At 43.7% G+C, this 13,383-nt stretch overlaps 1 protein-coding gene across 1 annotated transcript in view; it reads right to left on the minus strand.

The window, feature by feature from the left end:
• Positions 1-13,383, minus strand: part of TEX30 (testis expressed 30) — a 284,398-nt gene that overhangs the window by 126,651 nt on the left and 144,364 nt on the right. The window lies entirely within an intron of this gene.

Here is a 13,383-nt window from a genome sequence, read left to right on the forward strand (position 1 = left end):
TTATTCAGGCAAGGAAACGGAGTGGATTCTAAAAGAAACTTAACAATTATTACTGAAAAGAGCACTAGAGTTAGTTTAAACATAATCTATATGGTTTATAACCAACGTTTTTCTTGTTATGAAAGGGACAAAGCTTTTTCTCCAGTGATAAATCTTCAATTACTCTATTCATTTGTACTCTACAGGCATTTCAAGATGGAGGCCGTTATTTGAGGGACTCTCTTGAGAGTTTTGATCGGACGGAAAAATTGGACCTAAAGAAGGCTTATTTTTCAGTTGCAATTTGGTCACCCAATCACTGATTCCTTCTGTTCTGGTGGGGTCCCAAAAAGTACAAATTCAACACTTGCTTTCGTTCTGTCCTTGGTACCTTGGTGCTCAAAGAAACTCCTAAAGCACGTGTTTACTGTATTGAAGTGAATAGGAGTCAGATTAATTGTCTACCTCAACAACATACCTTTGTTGTCTCAAGGCAAAGTTGCTCTAGGGACTCAGCTGCTGATGAGAATCCCAGTCTTGAAAGAGCTGGTTTTTGTCATGAATCATAGAAAGTCAATACTTGTTCCAAGTCAGAAGATCCAGTTCTTTCATTTCCTTTCAGATTCAGTGAAGGCTTCCCCCTTTCTCCTGAATTCTAAGATCAGGATGATAAGGAAGGAAATTCAAGCACTGTTTAAGATAGGCAAATTCTGTCTTCCCCAGACATAGGAGAAATTAGCTACTGGGCTTATCGAAGGATGATGTATTGGAGCTGACAATTACATCGTACATGGACCACTGCTGCATAAATAGCAGATTGGACTACATTTTGGACAGTAATTTAAACATCATCCTTTTCAGACACATTTCTTTCCGGAAGGTACTTTTCACTGTCTTCCACAGAAGAATCTGAGGTACCCTTTTCCACAACTGTTCTTGAATGTGACAGGCTCAATTTTTTAAACCAACTTCTGCCCATATCTTCCATGACATCCACACTTTAACGAAGGATTGAGAGAAGTGAGCAGCCTAACATAAGTCTTGATACAAAAAGAAGTACCTGTCTATTTAAACACTAGGAATACTATGTTAATGAAATATATAACTATCAGCAGCACCTTCAAAGTCACAACCTCAAATAAAATAATGCCCAAAAATATAAAAACCTTTAACAAAAATATTTTTTCTTTGTTCCATTTAATCATGTGTCCATATATATATACTGATATATATAATTCATTTTCCAAACTCTGAAAAAAATGAGCATAAAAACCCATAGTCAAATTCAAATTGTCACGATCCTAGCCAGAGAGGCGTGTACTGGAGATCTGCTCCCTCATATACGAGGAAAACGCATCCAAAACTACAAGGACCAGAAGACCAAGGGGCAAAGAGTGGAGTTTCAGAACAGGAACCGCCTATTAAGCCCCTCCCTACTTTGAACACGGGGCTTGACAAACTCTCATTTACTCCGTGTTTCCTGGAAACAGCGCTAGCGGATGGTCTTCCCCGCTGGAGGTCAAGCGCTGGTTTCCTCTCAGGATTTTGAGACCAGTTACTTCCTGTTTCCGACATTGCCGAGCCTGGGCCACATTGGACATAGACCTTGCTGCGTTGGAACCCTGCACGTTCAGTTTCGAGTTTCTGTGCTCTTTCCTCGGGGCACGCTCTCCCTCTCAAGTATTTAGGCTCACTTTATGACTGCAGCGTGAGCGTTACGAGGCCCTCTGCACTGTGTCATTATACCGGGCATAGACCGTCTCCGGGATTCAGGAGAGGTGGTCATGCATTAAACTATTTCCTTTTGTGTTGCTTCTCTGTGCGCTGTGATATTTAACAGCGTGTGGGGTCTATCAAGGACCAGAGGAGTAATCTTTGTGGCACCTTTATTCAGAAGCTTGTTTGGTGACACTGTGATTCAACAGCGTGGGAGCACATCAAAGAAGTGTGCAGGCGGATTTCCTCCAGTACTTTGTTTCCAGGAGTCTGCCGGTTTTGAATGCTGTGGGGTTCACAGCATTATGCCTTCTAGTACTCTGAACTTCAGAATCATTCCTTCCAGTATTTCTTCTGTCACTTTGTGTGAGTATAGAACCCCAATGGAGATAGAGCAGGGTTGGAGAAGCTCTGATCGGTCCTCACCTTATGTGTTTTCCCTTGATGTTTTCTCCACTACAGCTGTCCCAGAGGGATGGAACAAACAGCAGGGTAGCTCTGCCTACTGGGCGCATATAAGACGCTCTCCCCTACTGGAGTGTTTATCGTTTTATCCCTTTCTTTCCCCTGTATCCCCGGGAGATTTCCTTGCACAGTAGTAACTGCAAGCTCCTGTGTGAGGTTATCCCCAGAGGATTAGGGGCGGGCTTCTTCAAACCATCGTCCCTGCTGGCCGATCCTTGAGGTTAGTGGCTTTTCTGGTTTACTGCTACTAGTGTCCTGACACAAATCTCACCTAGGAATCTCACCTAGGAATCTCACCTAGGAATCTCACCTAGGAAACGTTCACCTGAATGGCGAGCCCCAGTCACTTTGTCTACCAAGTAAATGTATGACAGACACAAGGTTAAAAAAAGCCAAACCTTTCCTTCAGATTGCATCAGGAGAAATAACCTTCCACATCAAAGCTGAAGTTGTGGAACACAAAATAATGACCCAGGTCACTCTCAAACCAACAGAGCAGGAGCAGGACAGGAAACGCCGGCTTTGGGGACACTTACCAGCTTGTTGCCTCGCCGCCTCTGGGGTGCTCACGCTGCAGTTCTCTCCCGCCGCTGTAGTCCAGTGAAGCCTGTGGACGCCGCGGGGAGACTACAGTTCCAGAGTGCTCGGCCAGCACTTCCGCCCACTTCCGCCTGCCAGCGCGCCCGGAGGCGCTTCAAAAGGAGAAGGCTTCGTCCGCGCCGCGGGACGCGTGCGGGCGTGCGCCGGGCAAAGGGCGGGCCCTCTGAGGCCCTCAGAGGTCATCAGTGGTCGGGCCACCCTTCTAACGTCCCCCTTTAAAGGTGAGCATTTCTTTTGGCTGTTAAAATGGGCAAACGTAACGCTACAAGCAACACCACAGATCTAGTCACCCAGGACGCTGAAACCTCTGCATCTCTCATAACGTCTTTTGAGACACTAATAGACACTGCTTTCAATGAGATTGCCGAAACCGAGAGGAGGCTTTCCATGGGTTCACTTACCACTAATCAACTAAGTACAACAGGTAGTTCAAATGGTAACACGCATTTATTTCCGGAAGTTATTGTGGTAAAACCACAATCTGCTGTTAGTTTGCCCATTGTCCTTGAAGACGGAAACACTACCATTTATACAGTCCCAGTCGCAGCTCCGGATCCTGCCTCATTATTGCCAACCACTGAGTACACTGAGATCACCGTGAATACAGGAGCCAAGCGAAAAAGGGGCCCAGTAAAATCTACACATAACAAAAGGAAGCAGCCCCCTAGGAGCACTAATCAACCAACACCACAAAGTATGTGGACCAGGGGGAAGAAGCAAAAACAACATACAGTATCCTTGCCGGACCAACCTCATCTGGATGATGTCGTTGTTATAAATGACGGTTTAAATTCAACGACTATTTCCACTCAGACAGAATTCCCCAAGGAAAATAGTCCCCATTCTAAATCAAAGGGGAATCTTATTGAGACCATTGCGGATACAATTTTTAAACAAGTCGAAGGTCAAATGATCAGACAATTTAATAATATTTTTAAGAGACTTAACAGACTGGAAAATTTAATCAAAAATGATGATGCCAAGAGAAAAGGCACGGTCTGCCTGGATAAGATAAGAGGTGAACGTCTGCTAAAAGACCTGGAATCTACCACCCGTGCCCTCACTAGTGGCGACTATACAAAAAACTGTAATCTGCCCACAACAAATGGGGTTAAGGAATCACAGGCTGCCATCAGTCCGCCCATGACTATAACATCTGTGGCGGACGCAAGTACAAGGGAAAGCAATCCCCCTGTTTTCTCAAGCACATCATCCACCCCTCTGCCTTCCTTGCCCTCCACTGTTACCAGTGCCCCTAAGAACAATCATAAATGTAATTCTGCTATAGGCACGACCAAGCAGAAGGCCTCCTCAAACTCCAACCAGCGCCAGAATAAGATCTCACATGAGGACACTAGGCCTTTCAAACATCAAGTCCCTGCCTTACATCTTTCACCTGAGGCGTGTCCTTATGTCTTGGTTCTGGCAGGCATTCCACCCCTTAGGGAAGGGCAAGGAGAATCGTGGGTTCAATTGCACAATAAATGTATTGACTGGCTAACTAAGCATAAGGGGGTCGGCTACGATATTTCCAAAGAAATTATATCTACACGCCGAGTAACCTGGGTTGGTCCTCTTTTTAAAAACATTAATGGGGACTGTATTATAGTCAATTTCAGGAACCCTGGCACTGTGAAATTTCTGTTAACCAAAAACTTTGTTCAACAAGGCCCATCTACTGTGGTGACCCCTTTACCGCTAAGTTACTTTTACCGACCCCCACACAGAATGATGCAGCCACCACCTGTATTCCCACTGCAAAACAGGTTTTCAATACTTCGTGACTTGGGTACTCTGGATTGACTGTCATCCACTGCTGAAGAACCTGTCTCTGTGTCTCCGGGTCTTGACCACACAGCAGAAACATCATCTGAGGCACCCTTGTTATTACCCGAAACCTTTCTGTTTGAGATACCATGTGAACAACAGGTGAATAAAACAACAGTACTCACCCAAGGAACTGACCAGGACCTTTGCCTGCGGCCCGATAAAAATGTGTTAATCCTTAGTTGGAACATTGCCGGCCTGAAGGCAAAGATGGAAATCAAATCTTGGAAGGACTGGGTTAACTGTCATGATGTGTTAATGTTCCAAGAAACCTGGTGCACGGATGATCTGTTATTTGAGGGGTACAGCTGCCATAACATGACTGTTTTGGCCCCCCCTCTAGGCCGACCGAGTGGGGGCCTCTCTATTTGGGTCAAAATATCTGCAGAAGCCAAAGTCAATACACTTCAAACTAACTGCCCAAGTTTTATGGCATTGACATACACTAAGAGGACAAGGCTATGCTTGAATAACTTCTACAATAACAACTTTTTGTCCCAACCTAATCGTAATTTTATCCTTTTGTTTGATTTTATTGATGAATTTATGGATGGACAGAAATACGGGAAATTTGACGGTATCTGTCTAGGAGGGGATTTCAATGCACATATACACTTTAGAAACCCCCCTGTAGAAGAGGTAAAGAACTGTCGAATCTCCTTGCAACTAGAGAACTCGTAAATTGCATGGAGCATGCCGGCACCGAAATGAGCGCTGCCCCGTTTCCCACTTTTATTGGTCATGGGAGCGGTACTACGATTGATTATGTATTTGTTTCACCTTCCATTGCTAATGTTCTAATTAAGGCTGAGGTAGTGTGCAAAGTACATAGTGACCATTACCCTATTGTAATTCACCTACTGCTTCCGGGGGGTAGGTGTCCACAAAATGAAATAGGTGCAAGAAACTTGGAAGTTTCAACGGATAAACTGAGGGTAATTTGGAGGGGCGTGGATAACAGGGGAGTCCTGGCAAAGGTTATTAAAAAACATCCAGTTTTGATTGACAATTGCCTCACCATTGATGACCGTGGGGGTAATGTAATTAAATCATTTAGTGAACTCTGCTCCGCAATAAAAAGTGAGATTTCTAGACCTGCCTCGAGGAAATCTGAGGGAATATCTAGATGGTTTGATGCCTCTTGCTCTAGGGCAAACAGGAAGCTAAGGGCTGCACTAAAATCCGAACCCAGGGACATTCCTCAAATAAGGCTACTCAGAGCAGAGTTTAAATCTACCCTACGTATTAGAACTAATGAATTGGTTAAGACCCACTGGGATTCCCTGATACGCACGGCCGAATTGAAAGATACTACTGGGTTTTGGAGGGAGGTAAAGAACCTAAGATCCATAGGTTCGAACTTAACAGCAATCAATTGTAATATCACCGGATCTGCGTGGGTTGAACACTTTGCTAAAATTTATGCTACACCTGACAACCCCGCTGTAACCTCCCTCCCCTTAAGCCCTCTTAACATCTCTGTGTCTGAGGTCGAGGATGTTATTGCTGAAAGCGCAGGGAACAAAGCGCCTGGTCCCGATGGGCTCTCAATTGATCAATTAAAGTGCAAACTTAACTTTTGGGCCCCACTGTTATGTAACGTCTTCAATAATCTAACGAATGAATACATCCCCGAAACATGGTCATGTAGTACTATCGTGCCTATTTTTAAAAAAGGCGACAGGCTGGATCCCGGGTGCTACCGCCCTATATCGTTAATCGATAACACCTTGAAAGTCCTGGGCAGGGTCATCTTTAAAAGGATTAGAACATGGGCAGATGAGAGCAAGATTCTACACCCTAGCCAGCTTGGTTTTCGCAGTAATGTGGGCACGGTGGAACAATGTTTGAACTTGAGTTTGATTATGGAAAAATATAACACCGCTAAAAAATCCCCCCTATATTTTGGTTTCATGGACTTAAGTTCTGCATTTGATTTTGTTAACCGTTCTCGTTTATGGTCCACCCTCCTTAATTATGGTTTGGATGATTATTTGGTCCACTTTTTAGCTTTTTTACATAGTGATCTAAGAGCACGTGTGCGCATTAACCAATCTGGCGATGTTTCCGACGACATCAGCATTGGCAGGGGGGTCAGACAGGGGTGTGTGCTGGTCCCCCTGCTTTTTATTCTTTATATTAACGATTTGAGCTGCTCGCTGAGTACTTTAACAAAAGATGTACCTCATGAGAATGGGGTCCCCATACCCACCCTCCTTTACGCTGATGATGCGGTCCAAATGGGCCGCACACCAAAGGCACTTCGCACTTTAATCTCAGGCTTTGTCCGTTTTATGGCAGACCTAGGCTTGACCACTAACTTCAAAAAATCTCTCATTATGAGCTGTGGTCCCAAAAAATATAAAATTGTTGAGATTAAATCAGGGTCAAATGTCTTGAAAAGCACTTGCACTTTTCCCTATCTGGGGTTGCTATTTTCTAATACTGGTTCGTGGCAACCACACGTTGCTTATGCTAGGAATAAGTTGGGTAAAGCGATAAGCTGTGTCACTTCTCTGCGACAACCCAACCATGCTGACGGGATTACACCACTAGTAAAGATTTACCAAACCCAATGCATCCCAACTGGTACCTATGGCGCTGAGGTTTGGGGTTATAAAAACTGTATCCATATCCAGACCGAAGAAAATAGGTTTTGCCGGAAGGTGCTGGGTGGGGTTATTTGTTCCTCACACTATATATGCCATAGTGAATTAAACATCTCATATATAGAAGATTTTGTAAGATCTAGACCAGCACTCTGGCTAAAGATATGGATTAACCCGGCTGCCACTTTGACCCGTGATATAATCTTGGACTGTTTAAAATGTGATAGGGCACACTGTATACCGTGGTTAAAAGCTGTAAAAGAATGCCTTGATAGCGTAGGACATGGTTATTTGTTTACTTCACCCAGTCTAATAAATCGCTCCCATAAGACTATTATTCATAGGGCATTATACCACCTGTATAGAGAGGAGCGGGAAAGTAAGAACCTGTCAAAGTGTACCGTTATAAAATATATGGGCTATTCTGAACCCCAAATTAACCACCCAGGCCCTCCACACAGGTACTTACGTTTACATCTTGGCAGATGGAACAGGAGCCTACTGTTTCGCTTTCGAGATGGGAGTATAGTAAATCTACTAAACTTCCCCCTGGGTTACAACAAACATCTGGAAACTTTGTATTGTCCTTGTAATCCAAACATGAAACAGAGTCTTATGCACTTTTTGTTTTTCTGCGATTTCTATAAATTGTTTTCCGCTCATTATTTAATGCCCTATTGCAGAAAATGTAAGTTGACTAATTTCAGAATAGCACTGAGGACCTTTTTACTACTGGGCTCAGATGAAGTAATATTCAGAGTGAGCTGTTTTCTTAAAGCTGCTGTTCGATCACGAGCCACTTTACATGTTGATGTATAACATTCGCACATTGCACTTTTTATGCACTTTATAACACTTTTTTGCACATTCTGCATATTTTGCACATTATTGAAGAGGACCTATTAACGTTGCTGCTATTTTTTCATCCATTTCTTATTTTCTAAAAATACTTTTAATTGTATATAATGTTGTTTTTAGCAAGGAGGGACATTCTGTGTGTTACTGTGAAATTTACTGATTGGTTTATGTCTTATGACCAGCTGTCACATTATTGTACTGTACTGTTCTGAAACTGCAATTGCATGTACTTTTATGGATGTTTTTATTCCGAATAAAGATCTTTTGACTTGACTTGACCCATGTAAAAAAAGACTGCAGTGGAGCAAGCCCAAGCATGTGAGGGGGCAATTGGTGTAGAGCCTCTGTTTGCGCTCGCCTTTGAAACGCACATTGGGTTGGTTGTCAAACACCAAGGAAAGGCCATTGAAGAACAAATGAAGCATCTACTGACACTGTTCTATTTTCTAGTGAATCTTTAGCATCCCTGATGGAAGAGCATGTTTGTTGCTGCTAGAGGATTAACAGTAAAAAAGTAATAATCAAGCATACAGTCTTGAAATGTAATCAGTTTCTTCACCCCACCATTTACACGGTTGCCACATACTCATTAATTCACATACATGCCAGATGTAACCTTTATTTGGCCCAGCATCTATTCTAGATTGTTGCCTTACTCCCTTCATAGCAACATCTATCTTCTTAGTAATCCCTTTACTGATGTATTTACAAAATGAGAGTTTGCTAGTGCCAATTGCACAAATGTCAAGAGTCCAATATAAACCCAAATTCATCATATCCCTCCATGAAGTTTGTTTCTCAGCCAACAGAACCAATGGTCAGGTGGAGGTTATTAGTTGTGGGTGTGACAGAGAAGAATATTTGAAACTTTGGATAATGCTATGTGTGATGTTATGGGCCATCCCAAATCTTATTAGGCTTACACTGAAATACAGGGGAATTTTTTTTATAGTTTCAGAAACACCAACTTATTTCCTGCTCAGCATTTTTCATTACCACAGCAGATCTTTGCCGCACAGCTGCACAATTGCTAAAATTACTATTTTAGGGATATTGTAATCAGCTTTTTTAATTTGGGAAAGCTGTGGTTTGAGACTTGAGCAGAAAGACTGTTAAAATAGCTCTTAAAGTTGTATAGTATTTATGAGTTAATGCTTGCACCTAAGGGCATTACAGCAATTTATTATCCTTCCTGTAGTTCTGGGCACAAGTGAGCGAGTATAATAAGTGTGGGTAATTAACAGCTGTTTTTCCTCTGATGCGGGCAACAAAGCTCTGAGCAAGCACCAACCAACCACCCCTCCCCTGCCCAAAAGAATACGGAGAGCTACTGGAACATAGGTAGACTCTCACTTGAATGTTTGGATAAAAAAAGCTCCATCCTCTTGTTGCGCTCCTTCAGCCTTTTCTGAAGAAGCTCACGGCCATAGACTGCTGTCTGAGCTCCTCCCCTGCTTGTGGTGGCCCACATGCCTAGAAAAGTAGAAAAGGTTTGCTTACAGTTTTCTACTTTTCTTAGGTTGATTTGGTTTATTGGGCTTCCCTTTACCAAAAACAAGGGTAGGAGGCTAATCAGCCTTTTGAGAAACAGCACCTGCTAAAGAAGAGGCTGAGAGAGCACTGCTGGAGGACCATACACGCCAAAAGACCTAATCAAGGAGTGGCTTTATTTTAGGTGTCTCCCGCATACATTTACCTTTGTAACAATATAAGCCTATGGGCAAAGACATTTCCCTACTTTGTTTTTTCAAAATCACCCACTTACCAGTTTGAAAATTGTGGCATGCATGGAGGAGAGGAGAGGTTTTTTTTTTACATCCAAACATTCTGGAGCAAGCCTGTTCATGCTCCCCCAGCGCCCTCTATATGCCCACAGCACCCAGGAGGGTCAACTACCCCTCCTGTAACCTCCAGTAAATCCCACACAGCAGAATTACTGAGAGGTTACTGGAGACCACTGCCCCTTTCTCCACCACTCTGCAAATGCACATTCTGGAGCTCTTCTAGTAGGGGAATGAAGTTCCCTTGGCTATTGAGGGTCCTTGTGGGCCAACTAGCCCTCCTGTTACCTCCAATAAGACTCACACAGCTGGATTGCTGAGAAGTTGTCAGAGGCTGCGCCCCCTTTCTCCACCACTGTGCAGACGTGCTTCCTGGCACACTACTGGTTGGGGGAAAAAGTCTACTTTAGTCCTGAGGCCCTCAGGAGTAAAGTGGAATTCATTCCCCAACCAGCAGCGCAGCAGGAGGAGCATTTGCAGAGTGGTGCAGAAAGGGGGAGTGGCATCAAAGTCCTCTTAGCAACCCAGCTGTCTCGGAGTTACTGGAGGTGACATGCACAGCAAATTATGAATGTTTGTGTACTAGGATAACATTGTTTGCAAGTGCCCATTTACTCTCATACAAGTTTTTGTTAAAAAAAAATGTTTGTAGCAGTGCAAGTATTGTTTGTAGTAAATGCTGAGTATTGTAAGCATCCTTGGGTATTTTAAGGGAATTGTCTCAGCATGCTAATTTCTATATAGGACAGGCGAATGTGTGTAACAGGAGCTTGATAAGTCCCCAAAGCTGATCTATCTATAACATTTTCAGCAGAGCATAATGAGTGTGGGTAGTATGACCTTTAGCACCTTCGGGACTTGGGTGCTCACAGTGAGAAGTTTCTCTTTGGAGAGGTTTTGCACAAAGTAAACAGGGTTCTTCTTAGATACTGTTTAACAATCTAAGAGTTTGGGTGTCTGTACACAGTGTGATACAGTATAAACTCTCTGAATCGGGCATACACTGTTTATAGTACCCACTTTTCTACTCATTTCCACTTCATTTCTCATGAGAGGTTCACTAACTGTGATAAGTCTAAAGGCTATGTGTATTAGGGCATTACTTATGTAACACAGCTTGAGTGTCTGGAGGAAGTTGATTTTCGCTGAATAGTTGTATACAGATTGAACAACGCGTGCAGCAGGGATTACCCATCCATGAGTGGTTGATGTCACCATGGGCTCGGTTACCCATGAATCGAAGGTATAGGCTCAACGTTGGCTCAATGTTGCACATAACAGAAACTTGCTTCACCTAAGGGGGTTGTACGTGTAATGGCATAAATTGTGCTTGATATTATTCTGAGTTGTTTTCCACTTACTTTCCTACCTCTAATGCCTTACTTCTTTGTAGAGTAATGTAAACAAAAGAAGCTTGGATGATGTCATCACTGGCCCATGGCCTGGCACTGCAGCCAACCCCGCATGCATCAAACCCCATTCTGCTTACGGCCTTTGGCAGTGCACGGCGGGGGTATGGTGTGTCAGTGGGTGAGGGTCATCAGTGGCCTATGAAGTCAGGATCCCTGTATCCTGACCCCCTATGTGCTTTGACACATAAGCCGAAGGCCATGTGTGGTGGAGGTTGTATTAACGTACACACACAAAACCATAGAAATTCAGCAGTTATACTTATACTTTTCTGAAAAATCTATAACTTGTGCAGTTAAGTAACTTAAGGCCATGAGGTATAGTTTCTCAACATAGGAGTCTAACTAGAAGTATAACTGGAACTGCTGAATATCTATGGTTTTGGGTGGGTAAAACATCACCTTAACTTTCATGTCCCTGTCACCTTTGTTTTTTTCAGTGAGTGTTTATATATATTCACTATCAAAAACATAGATTTCAGGGTTGTTATAGTTAGTTGGACATTTCACTCATACAAAACCAATGAGATTCACCGTTATAGTTAGTTGAGCTAATTATAACTTGCGCGCCGCAATGCACTGCTGATGACGTCACATATTACATCACTCATGACATGATCAGTGACATGACTGATGACATCTCAAATGACATCACTGGTGATATCATCCAGTGAATGAATGTGTGTTTTTCTGAAAATTAAGGGCCAGGTGTAGGTAACCAAATACCGGTCGGTAAAGGCCGAAAATACTGAATTTCGCCCTTTACCGACCTGTATTTGGCTTTTGAGATGTAGGGGACACAAAAACATCCGAATCGGTAAATTTACGGAATCGGTAAATTTACCGATTCGGAAACCTCACCGAATCGGTAAATTTACCGATTCGGAAACCTCACCGAATCGGTAAGTTTACAGATTCGGTAAATTTACAGAATCGGTAAACTTTCCGATTTAGTAAATTTACCGATTCGGAAATTAAGAAATGGTAAAAATGACTATTGAGATGTAGGTAACCTCTTAAATACCGAATTTGCAGAAATTCGGTATTTAAGAGTCGGTATTTACCATGGATTGAAATCAGGTGGTAACCAGGTGCAGGCTATAAAAAAGGCCCCAAAATGTAACAGTTTCACCAGAATGGTGGCATTCTATGTGATTGCGAGGCGGCTACGGCTACAGGCAGAAGGAGAGAGGGTCTGGAGAAGGGAGGAGCAGGTGTACAGGCAGAGGATCACCCTATTCCAGCTAACTGGGCCAGAGATCCTACAGAGGTACAGGCTACAACCCCAAACCATCCTGGACCTTATCAGGGACCTCCACCCACTGTTGGACCACCCAACCCCAAAGGCGCACGCCATCCCACCCCATGTGCAGGTGCTGTGCAGCCTACACCTGCTTGCATCTGGGAGTTACCAGAGTGTTGTTGCTGCAGTAGGCGGGGTGTCCCAGAGTTGTCTGTCCCGTTTCTTTAAGAGATTCCTAGACGCCATGTTGCAGAGAATGCATCACTACATCAGCTTCCCTGCAGCGCAAGCAGAACTGCTCAGGACCAAGACAGACTTTTATCAGATGGCGCATTTCCCCAACATCATTGGCTGTATTGATGGCACCCACATACCTATATGTCCACCTGCTGCCACAGAGTACATTTATAGGAACAGGAAGTCCACCCACACCATGAATGTACAGGTGATCTGTGATTCCAAATACATCATCACGGACATAGTAGCCAAATTTCCCGGGAGCACCCACGACTCTTACATCTTCCAAAACAGTGGGATCTACGCACGCCTGACAGCGGGGGAATTTGGCGAAGGATACTTGCTAGGTAACACACTGTGTGAAATTCCCTTGCTACATATTGCAGATGGATGTGTTTGTGTGCATGTGAGTAATGTTTTTTTTCTTGTTACGAATAGGGGACAGTGCATATGCACTCCGGTCCTTCATCCTCACACCCTACCTCAACCCTTCAACACCCAGCCAGAGGATATACAACAGGGCACACAAATCGACCAGAAACATTGTGGAGCGCACCTTTGGTTTGTGGAAGAGTAGGTTTCGCTGCCTACATAAAAGTGGAGGGGCCCGCCAGTACACACCGGTCACCTGCTGCAAGATGATTGCAGCCTGTGCAATG

Source organism: Lissotriton vulgaris (assembly GCF_964263255.1).
Source record: "Lissotriton vulgaris chromosome 8 unlocalized genomic scaffold, aLisVul1.2 SUPER_8_unloc_1, whole genome shotgun sequence".
Taxonomy (NCBI): Eukaryota; Metazoa; Chordata; class Amphibia; order Caudata; family Salamandridae; genus Lissotriton; species Lissotriton vulgaris.